Genomic DNA, 9,745 nt, shown 5'->3' on the forward strand with positions numbered 1-9,745 from the left:
AGCTCATTTTCCAATAGGATGGTTAGTGAGTCTTGCGCAAAGAGCTCTTCCACTCATGTAGTAATGTCAAATTCTTCAAGCGTTACATCAGTATCACTGTACATGCACAGAGCACCTGTAGATGTTTTTGTGCAAACACTCACAATTGTTTATGACGTGAATATTGCTGCATTAAGTATGCATGCATTATAACTGTGCTGTCATGGGCAGCTATTAAAAATAAAAGTAGAAACTAATCAATATGCTTCACTCTAAATTGTTTTTTAAATCCCAATAAATGGGTTACAGTATCTACATGAACCCCGTTGTCGAGGAAGCCTCTCACTTACGGCCATACCAGCCTGTTCTCATCTGATCTCTGAAGGTAACCAGGGGCGGTCCTGCATAGTCGCGTCACCTTCACCTTGCTCCATGTTAGAAACTCCATGATATCGTGTTCCCTGCTCAGGGTAGCACACTGATGCGCATTTATTCAGTATTCTTCGGGGCCGCAGTCGGCAGCCAATAAGAGTTAAAACTCGTTGCACAAGAGTGTCAGGTTGACACTGTGCCCGCTGCACGCTACAAGGTTAACGAGTTCCTCACTATTGAGCCCAGACGGACTAGCCGTAGACATTCTCTACATTTACAGAATAAATAAGTTTGTGTATTTCCTAAATATTTCGTTCCTGCTGTTCTTTTGTTTTGTTTTGCACAAAAGGGAAATGTTGTCATGAAGCTTTTCCTCAAGCTGCCTCCACTGAGTGAGCAGCGGCGCCCTCTGCAGTTTGTGTGTGGGAGTGCAAAAGCTTACAGCACCTGGTATTCCCAGGCGGTCTCCCATCCAAGTACTGACCAGGCCCGACCCTGCTTAGCTTCCGAGATCAGACGAGATCGGGCGTGTTCAGGGTGGTATGGCCGTAAGCGAGGGAAACCGGCTATAAAAGACCTTTTATACTTGGCAAATGTCACGCACTTTAAAATATAGGATTGTACTAAGCTTCACATGTTACAGCGAAAACATGCAAACCTTTGTTGTGAACTGCAGCTTCAACACTGAGCTGCAAAAATGCTTTTCCCGCGGTAACGTCACCATAATAACACATGTTACTTTCTCACAGCACAGTGTTAAAGTGACAGAGAGCACACAGTGTGTTAGGACCATTTGGAAGTCCAACATTTTTGTGCTTTGGACAATTCAACTTATATACAGGACATAAAAACCTAAGCATGACTGCGTCATCACAGCATGTATAAAGAGGCTGTTTGTGAAGCAGTCCCTCGCTTACGGCCACACCACCCTGAAAGCGCCCGATCTCGTCTGATCTCGGAAGCCAAGCTGGGTCGGGCCTGGTCAGTACTTGGATGGGAGACTTCCTGGGAATACCAGGTGCCGTAAGCTTTTGCATTTCAACACACAAATGACAGTTTAAATAGTGAAACGGATCTGAGGCACTCTTTAAGCTCATTTTCCAATAGGATGGTTAGTGAGTCTTGCGCAAAGAGCTCTTCCACTCATGTAGTAATGTCAAATTCTTCAAGCGTTACATCAGTATCACTGTACATGCACAGAGCACCTGTAGATGTTTTTGTGCAAACACTCACAATTGTTTATGACGTGAATATTGCTGCATTAAGTATGCATGCATTATAACTGTGCTGTCATGGGCAGCTATTAAAAATAAAAGTAGAAACTAATCAATATGCTTCACTCTAAATTGTTTTTTAAATCCCAATAAATGGGTTACAGTATCTACATGAACCCCGTTGTCGAGGAAGCCTCTCACTTACGGCCATACCAGCCTGTTCTCATCTGATCTCTGAAGGTAACCAGGGGCGGTCCTGCACAGTCGCGTCACCTTCACCTTGCTCCATGTTAGAAACTCCATGATATCGTGTTCCCTGCTCAGGGTAGCACACTGATGCGCATTTATTCAGTATTCTTCGGGGCCGCAGTCGGCAGCCAATAAGAGTTAAAACTCGTTGCACAAGAGTGTCAGGTTGACACTGTGCCCGCTGCACGCTACAAGGTTAACGAGTTCCTCACTATTGAGCCCAGACGGACTAGCCGTAGACATTCTCTACATTTACAGAATAAATAAGTTTGTGTATTTCCTAAATATTTCGTTCCTGCTGTTCTTTTGTTTTGTTTTGCACAAAAGGGAAATGTTGTCATGAAGCTTTTCCTCAAGCTGCCTCCACTGAGTGAGCAGCGGCGCCCTCTGCAGTTTGTGTGTGGGAGTGCAAAAGCTTACAGCACCTGGTATTCCCAGGCGGTCTCCCATCCAAGTACTGACCAGGCCCGACCCTGCTTAGCTTCCGAGATCAGACGAGATCGGGCGTGTTCAGGGTGGTATGGCCGTAAGCGAGGGAAACCGGCTATAAAAGACCTTTTATACTTGGCAAATGTCACGCACTTTAAAATATAGGATTGTACTAAGCTTCACATGTTACAGCGAAAACATGCAAACCTTTGTTGTGAACTGCAGCTTCAACACTGAGCTGCAAAAATGCTTTTCCCGCGGTAACGTCACCATAATAACACATGTTACTTTCTCACAGCACAGTGTTAAAGTGACAGAGAGCACACAGTGTGTTAGGACCATTTGGAAGTCCAACATTTTTGTGCTTTGGACAATTCAACTTATATACAGGACATAAAAACCTAAGCATGACTGCGTCATCACAGCATGTATAAAGAGGCTGTTTGTGAAGCAGTCCCTCGCTTACGGCCACACCACCCTGAACGCGCCCGATCTCGTCTGATCTCGGAAGCCAAGCTGGGTCGGGCCTGGTCAGTACTTGGATGGGAGACTGCCTGGGAATACCAGGTGCCGTAAGCTTTTGCATTTCAACACACAAATGACAGTTTAAATAGTGAAACGGATCTGAGGCACTCTTTAAGCTCATTTTCCAATAGGATGGTTAGTGAGTCTTGCGCAAAGAGCTCTTCCACTCATGTAGTAATGTCAAATTCTTCAAGCGTTACATCAGTATCACTGTACATGCACAGAGCACCTGTAGATGTTTTTGTGCAAACACTCACAATTGTTTATGACGTGAATATTGCTGCATTAAGTATGCATTATAACTGTGCTGTCATGGGCAGCTATTAAAAATAAAAGTAGAAACTAATCAATATGCTTCACTCTAAATTGTTTTTTAAATCCCAATAAATGGGTTACAGTATCTACATGAACCCCGTTGTCGAGGAAGCCTCTCACTTACGGCCATACCAGCCTGTTCTCATCTGATCTCTGAAGGTAACCAGGGGCGGTCCTGCATAGTCGCGTCACCTTCACCTTGCTCCATGTTAGAAACTCCATGATATCGTGTTCCCTGCTCAGGGTAGCACACTGATGCGCATTTATTCAGTATTCTTCGGGGCCGCAGTCGGCAGCCAATAAGAGTTAAAACTCGTTGCACAAGAGTGTCAGGTTGACACTGTGCCCGCTGCACGCTACAAGGTTAACGAGTTCCTCACTATTGAGCCCAGACGGACTAGCCGTAGACATTCTCTACATTTACAGAATAAATAAGTTCGTGTATTTCCTAAATATTTCGTTCCTGCTGTTCTTTTCTTTTGTTTTGCACAAAAGGGAAATGCAATCAGGAGCGTTGTCATGAAGCTTTTCCTCAAGCTGCCTCCACTGAGTGAGCAGCGGCGCCCTCTGCAGTTTGTGTGTGGGAGTGCAAAAGCTTACAGCACCTGGTATTCCCAGGCGGTCTCCCATCCAAGTACTGACCAGGCCCGACCCTGCTTAGCTTCCGAGATCAGACGAGATCGGGCGTGTTCAGGGTGGTATGGCCGTAAGCGAGGGAAACCCGCTATAAAAGACCTTTTATACTTGGCAAATGTCACGCACTTTAAAATATAGGATTGTACTAAGCTTCACATGTTACAGCGAAAACATGCAAACCTTTGTTGTGAACTGCAGCTTCAACACTGAGCTGCAAAAATGCTTTTCCCGCGGTAACGTCACCATAATAACACATGTTACTTTCTCACAGCACAGTGTTAAAGTGACAGAGAGCACACAGTGTGTTAGGACCATTTGGAAGTCCAACATTTTTGTGCTTTGGACAATTCAACTTATATACAGGACATAAAAACCTAAGCATGACTGCGTCATCACAGCATGTATAAAGAGGCTGTTTGTGAAGCAGTCCCTCGCTTACGGCCACACCACCCTGAACGCGCCCGATCTCGTCTGATCTCGGAAGCCAAGCTGGGTCGGGCCTGGTCAGTACTTGGATGGGAGACTGCCTGGGAATACCAGGTGCCGTAAGCTTTTGCATTTCAACACACAAATGACAGTTTAAATAGTGAAACGGATCTGAGGCACTCTTTAAGCTCATTTTCCAATAGGATGGTTAGTGAGTCTTGCGCAAAGAGCTCTTCCACTCATGTAGTAATGTCAAATTCTTCAAGCGTTACATCAGTATCACTGTACATGCACAGAGCACCTGTAGATGTTTTTGTGCAAACACTCACAATTGTTTATGACGTGAATATTGCTGCATTAAGTATGCATTATAACTGTGCTGTCATGGGCAGCTATTAAAAATAAAAGTAGAAACTAATCAATATGCTTCACTCTAAATTGTTTTTTAAATCCCAATAAATGGGTTACAGTATCTACATGAACCCCGTTGTCGAGGAAGCCTCTCACTTACGGCCATACCAGCCTGTTCTCATCTGATCTCTGAAGGTAACCAGGGGCGGTCCTGCACAGTCGCGTCACCTTCACCTTGCTCCATGTTAGAAACTCCATGATATCGTGTTCCCTGCTCAGGGTAGCACACTGATGCGCATTTATTCAGTATTCTTCGGGGCCGCAGTCGGCAGCCAATAAGAGTTAAAACTCGTTGCACAAGAGTGTCAGGTTGACACTGTGCCCGCTGCACGCTACAAGGTTAACGAGTTCCTCACTATTGAGCCCAGACGGACTAGCCGTAGACATTCTCTACATTTACAGAATAAATAAGTTCGTGTATTTCCTAAATATTTCGTTCCTGCTGTTCTTTTGTTTTGTTTTGCACAAAAGGGAAATGCAATCAGGAGCGTTGTCATGAAGCTTTTCCTCAAGCTGCCTCCACTGAGTGAGCAGCGGCGCCCTCTGCAGTTTGTGTGTGGGAGTGCAAAAGCTTACAGCACCTGGTATTCCCAGGCGGTCTCCCATCCAAGTACTGACCAGGCCCGACCCTGCTTAGCTTCCGAGATCAGACGAGATCGGGCGTGTTCAGGGTGGTATGGCCGGAAGCGAGGGAAACCGGCTATAAAAGACCTTTTATACTTGGCAAATGTCACGCACTTTAAAATATAGGATTGTACTAAGCTTCACATGTTACAGCGAAAACATGCAAACCTTTGTTGTGAACTGCAGCTTCAACACTGAGCTGCAAAAATGCTTTTCCCGCGGTAACGTCACCATAATAACACATGTTACTTTCTCACAGCACAGTGTTAAAGTGACAGAGAGCACACAGTGTGTTAGGACCATTTGGAAGTCCAACATTTTTGTGCTTTGGACAATTCAACTTATATACAGGACATAAAAACCTAAGCATGACTGCGTCATCACAGCATGTATAAAGAGGCTGTTTGTGAAGCAGTCCCTCGCTTACGGCCACACCACCCTGAACGCGCCCGATCTCGTCTGATCTCGGAAGCCAAGCTGGGTCGGGCCTGGTCAGTACTTGGATGGGAGACTGCCTGGGAATACCAGGTGCCGTAAGCTTTTGCATTTCAACACACAAATGACAGTTTAAATAGTGAAACGGATCTGAGGCACTCTTTAAGCTCATTTTCGAATAGGATGGTTAGTGAGTCTTGCGCAAAGAGCTCTTCCACTCATGTAGTAATGTCAAATTCTTCAAGCGTTACATCAGTATCACTGTACATGCACAGAGCACCTGTAGATGTTTTTGTGCAAACACTCACAATTGTTTATGACGTGAATATTGCTGCATTAAGTATGCATTATAACTGTGCTGTCATGGGCAGCTATTAAAAATAAAAGTAGAAACTAATCAATATGCTTCACTCTAAATTGTTTTTTAAATCCCAATAAATGGGTTACAGTATCTACATGAACCCCGTTGTCGAGGAAGCCTCTCACTTACGGCCATACCAGCCTGTTCTCATCTGATCTCTGAAGGTAACCAGGGGCGGTCCTGCACAGTCGCGTCACCTTCACCTTGCTCCATGTTAGAAACTCCATGATATCGTGTTCCCTGCTCAGGGTAGCACACTGATGCGCATTTATTCAGTATTCTTCGGGGCCGCAGTCGGCAGCCAATAAGAGTTAAAACTCGTTGCACAAGAGTGTCAGGTTGACACTGTGCCCGCTGCACGCTACAAGGTTAACGAGTTCCTCACTATTGAGCCCAGACGGACTAGCCGTAGACATTCTCTACATTTACAGAATAAATAAGTTCGTGTATTTCCTAAATATTTCGTTCCTGCTGTTCTTTTCTTTTGTTTTGCACAAAAGGGAAATGCAATCAGGAGCGTTGTCATGAAGCTTTTCCTCAAGCTGCCTCCACTGAGTGAGCAGCGGCGCCCTCTGCAGTTTGTGTGTGGGAGTGCAAAAGCTTACAGCACCTGGTATTCCCAGGCGGTCTCCCATCCAAGTACTGACCAGGCCCGACCCTGCTTAGCTTCCGAGATCAGACGAGATCGGGCGTGTTCAGGGTGGTATGGCCGTAAGCGAGGGAAACTGGCTATAAAAGACCTTTTATACTTGGCAAATGTCACGCACTTTAAAATATAGGATTGTACTAAGCTTCACATGTTACAGCGAAAACATGCAAACCTTTGTTGTGAACTGCAGCTTCAACACTGAGCTGCAAAAATGCTTTTCCCGCGGTAACGTCACCATAATAACACATGTTACTTTCTCACAGCACAGTGTTAAAGTGACAGAGAGCACACAGTGTGTTAGGACCATTTGGAAGTCCAACATTTTTGTGCTTTGGACAATTCAACTTATATACAGGACATAAAAACCTAAGCATGACTGCGTCATCACAGCATGTATAAAGAGGCTGTTTGTGAAGCAGTCCCTCGCTTACGGCCACACCACCCTGAACGCGCCCGATCTCGTCTGATCTCGGAAGCCAAGCTGGGTCGGGCCTGGTCAGTACTTGGATGGGAGACTGCCTGGGAATACCAGGTGCCGTAAGCTTTTGCATTTCAACACACAAATGACAGTTTAAATAGTGAAACGGATCTGAGGCACTCTTTAAGCTCATTTTCGAATAGGATGGTTAGTGAGTCTTGCGCAAAGAGCTCTTCCACTCATGTAGTAATGTCAAATTCTTCAAGCGTTACATCAGTATCACTGTACATGCACAGAGCACCTGTAGATGTTTTTGTGCAAACACTCACAATTGTTTATGACGTGAATATTGCTGCATTAAGTATGCATTATAACTGTGCTGTCATGGGCAGCTATTAAAAATAAAAGTAGAAACTAATCAATATGCTTCACTCTAAATTGTTTTTTAAATCCCAATAAATGGGTTACAGTATCTACATGAACCCCGTTGTCGAGGAAGCCTCTCACTTACGGCCATACCAGCCTGTTCTCATCTGATCTCTGAAGCTAAGCAGGGGCGGTCCTGCATAGTCGCGTCACCTTCACCTTGCTCCATGTTAGAAACTCCATGATATCGTGTTCCCTGCTCAGGGTAGCACACTGATGCGCATTTATTCAGTATTCTTCGGGGCCGCAGTCGGCAGCCAATAAGAGTTAAAACTCGTTGCACAAGAGTGTCAGGTTGACACTGTGCCCGCTGCACGCTACAAGGTTAACGAGTTCCTCACTATTGAGCCCAGACGGACTAGCCGTAGACATTCTCTACATTTACAGAATAAATAAGTTCGTGTATTTCCTAAATATTTCGTTCCTGCTGTTCTTTTGTTTTGTTTTGCACAAAAGGGAAATGCAATCAGGAGCGTTGTCATGAAGCTTTTCCTCAAGCTGCCTCCACTGAGTGAGCAGCGGCGCCCTCTGCAGTTTGTGTGTGGGAGTGCAAAAGCTTACAGCACCTGGTATTCCCAGGCGGTCTCCCATCCAAGTACTGACCAGGCCCGACCCTGCTTAGCTTCCGAGATCAGACGAGATCGGGCGTGTTCAGGGTGGTATGGCCGTAAGCGAGGGAAACCGGCTATAAAAGACCTTTTATACTTGGCAAATGTCACGCACTTTAAAATATAGGATTGTACTAAGCTTCACATGTTACAGCGAAAACATGCAAACCTTTGTTGTGAACTGCAGCTTCAACACTGAGCTGCAAAAATGCTTTTCCCGCGGTAACGTCACCATAATAACACATGTTACTTTCTCACAGCACAGTGTTAAAGTGACAGAGAGCACACAGTGTGTTAGGACCATTTGGAAGTCCAACATTTTTGTGCTTTGGACAATTCAACTTATATACAGGACATAAAAACCTAAGCATGACTGCGTCATCACAGCATGTATAAAGAGGCTGTTTGTGAAGCAGTCCCTCGCTTACGGCCACACCACCCTGAACGCGCCCGATCTCGTCTGATCTCGGAAGCCAAGCTGGGTCGGGCCTGGTCAGTACTTGGATGGGAGACTGCCTGGGAATACCAGGTGCCGTAAGCTTTTGCATTTCAACACACAAATGACAGTTTAAATAGTGAAACGGATCTGAGGCACTCTTTAAGCTCATTTTCCAATAGGATGGTTAGTGAGTCTTGCGCAAAGAGCTCTTCCACTCATGTAGTAATGTCAAATTCTTCAAGCGTTACATCAGTATCACTGTACATGCACAGAGCACCTGTAGATGTTTTTGTGCAAACACTCACAATTGTTTATGACGTGAATATTGCTGCATTAAGTATGCATTATAACTGTGCTGTCATGGGCAGCTATTAAAAATAAAAGTAGAAACTAATCAATATGCTTCACTCTAAATTGTTTTTTAAATCCCAATAAATGGGTTACAGTATCTACATGAACCCCGTTGTCGAGGAAGCCTCTCACTTACGGCCATACCAGCCTGTTCTCATCTGATCTCTGAAGCTAAGCAGGGGCGGTCCTGCACAGTCGCGTCACCTTCACCTTGCTCCATGTTAGAAACTCCATGATATCGTGTTCCCTGCTCAGGGTAGCACACTGATGCGCATTTATTCAGTATTCTTCGGGGCCGCAGTCGGCAGCCAATAAGAGTTAAAACTCGTTGCACAAGAGTGTCAGGTTGACACTGTGCCCGCTGCACGCTACAAGGTTAACGAGTTCCTCACTATTGAGCCCAGACGGACTAGCCGTAGACATTCTCTACATTTACAGAATAAATAAGTTCGTGTATTTCCTAAATATTTCGTTCCTGCTGTTCTTTTGTTTTGTTTTGCACAAAAGGGAAATGCAATCAGGAGCGTTGTCATGAAGCTTTTCCTCAAGCTGCCTCCACTGAGTGAGCAGCGGCGCCCTCTGCAGTTTGTGTGTGGGAGTGCAAAAGCTTACAGCACCTGGTATTCCCAGGCGGTCTCCCATCCAAGTACTGACCAGGCCCGACCCTGCTTAGCTTCCGAGATCAGACGAGATCGGGCGTGTTCAGGGTGGTATGGCCGTAAGCGAGGGAAACCGGCTATAAAAGACCTTTTATACTTGGCAAATGTCACGCACTTTAAAATATAGGATTGTACTAAGCTTCACATGTTACAGCGAAAACATGCAAACCTTTGTTGTGAACTGCAGCTTCAACACTGAGCTGCAAAAATGCTTTTCCT

This window comes from Rhamphochromis sp. 'chilingali', assembly GCF_963969265.1.
Source record: "Rhamphochromis sp. 'chilingali' genome assembly, chromosome: 3".
Lineage (NCBI taxonomy): Eukaryota > Metazoa > Chordata > Actinopteri > Cichliformes > Cichlidae > Rhamphochromis > Rhamphochromis sp. 'chilingali'.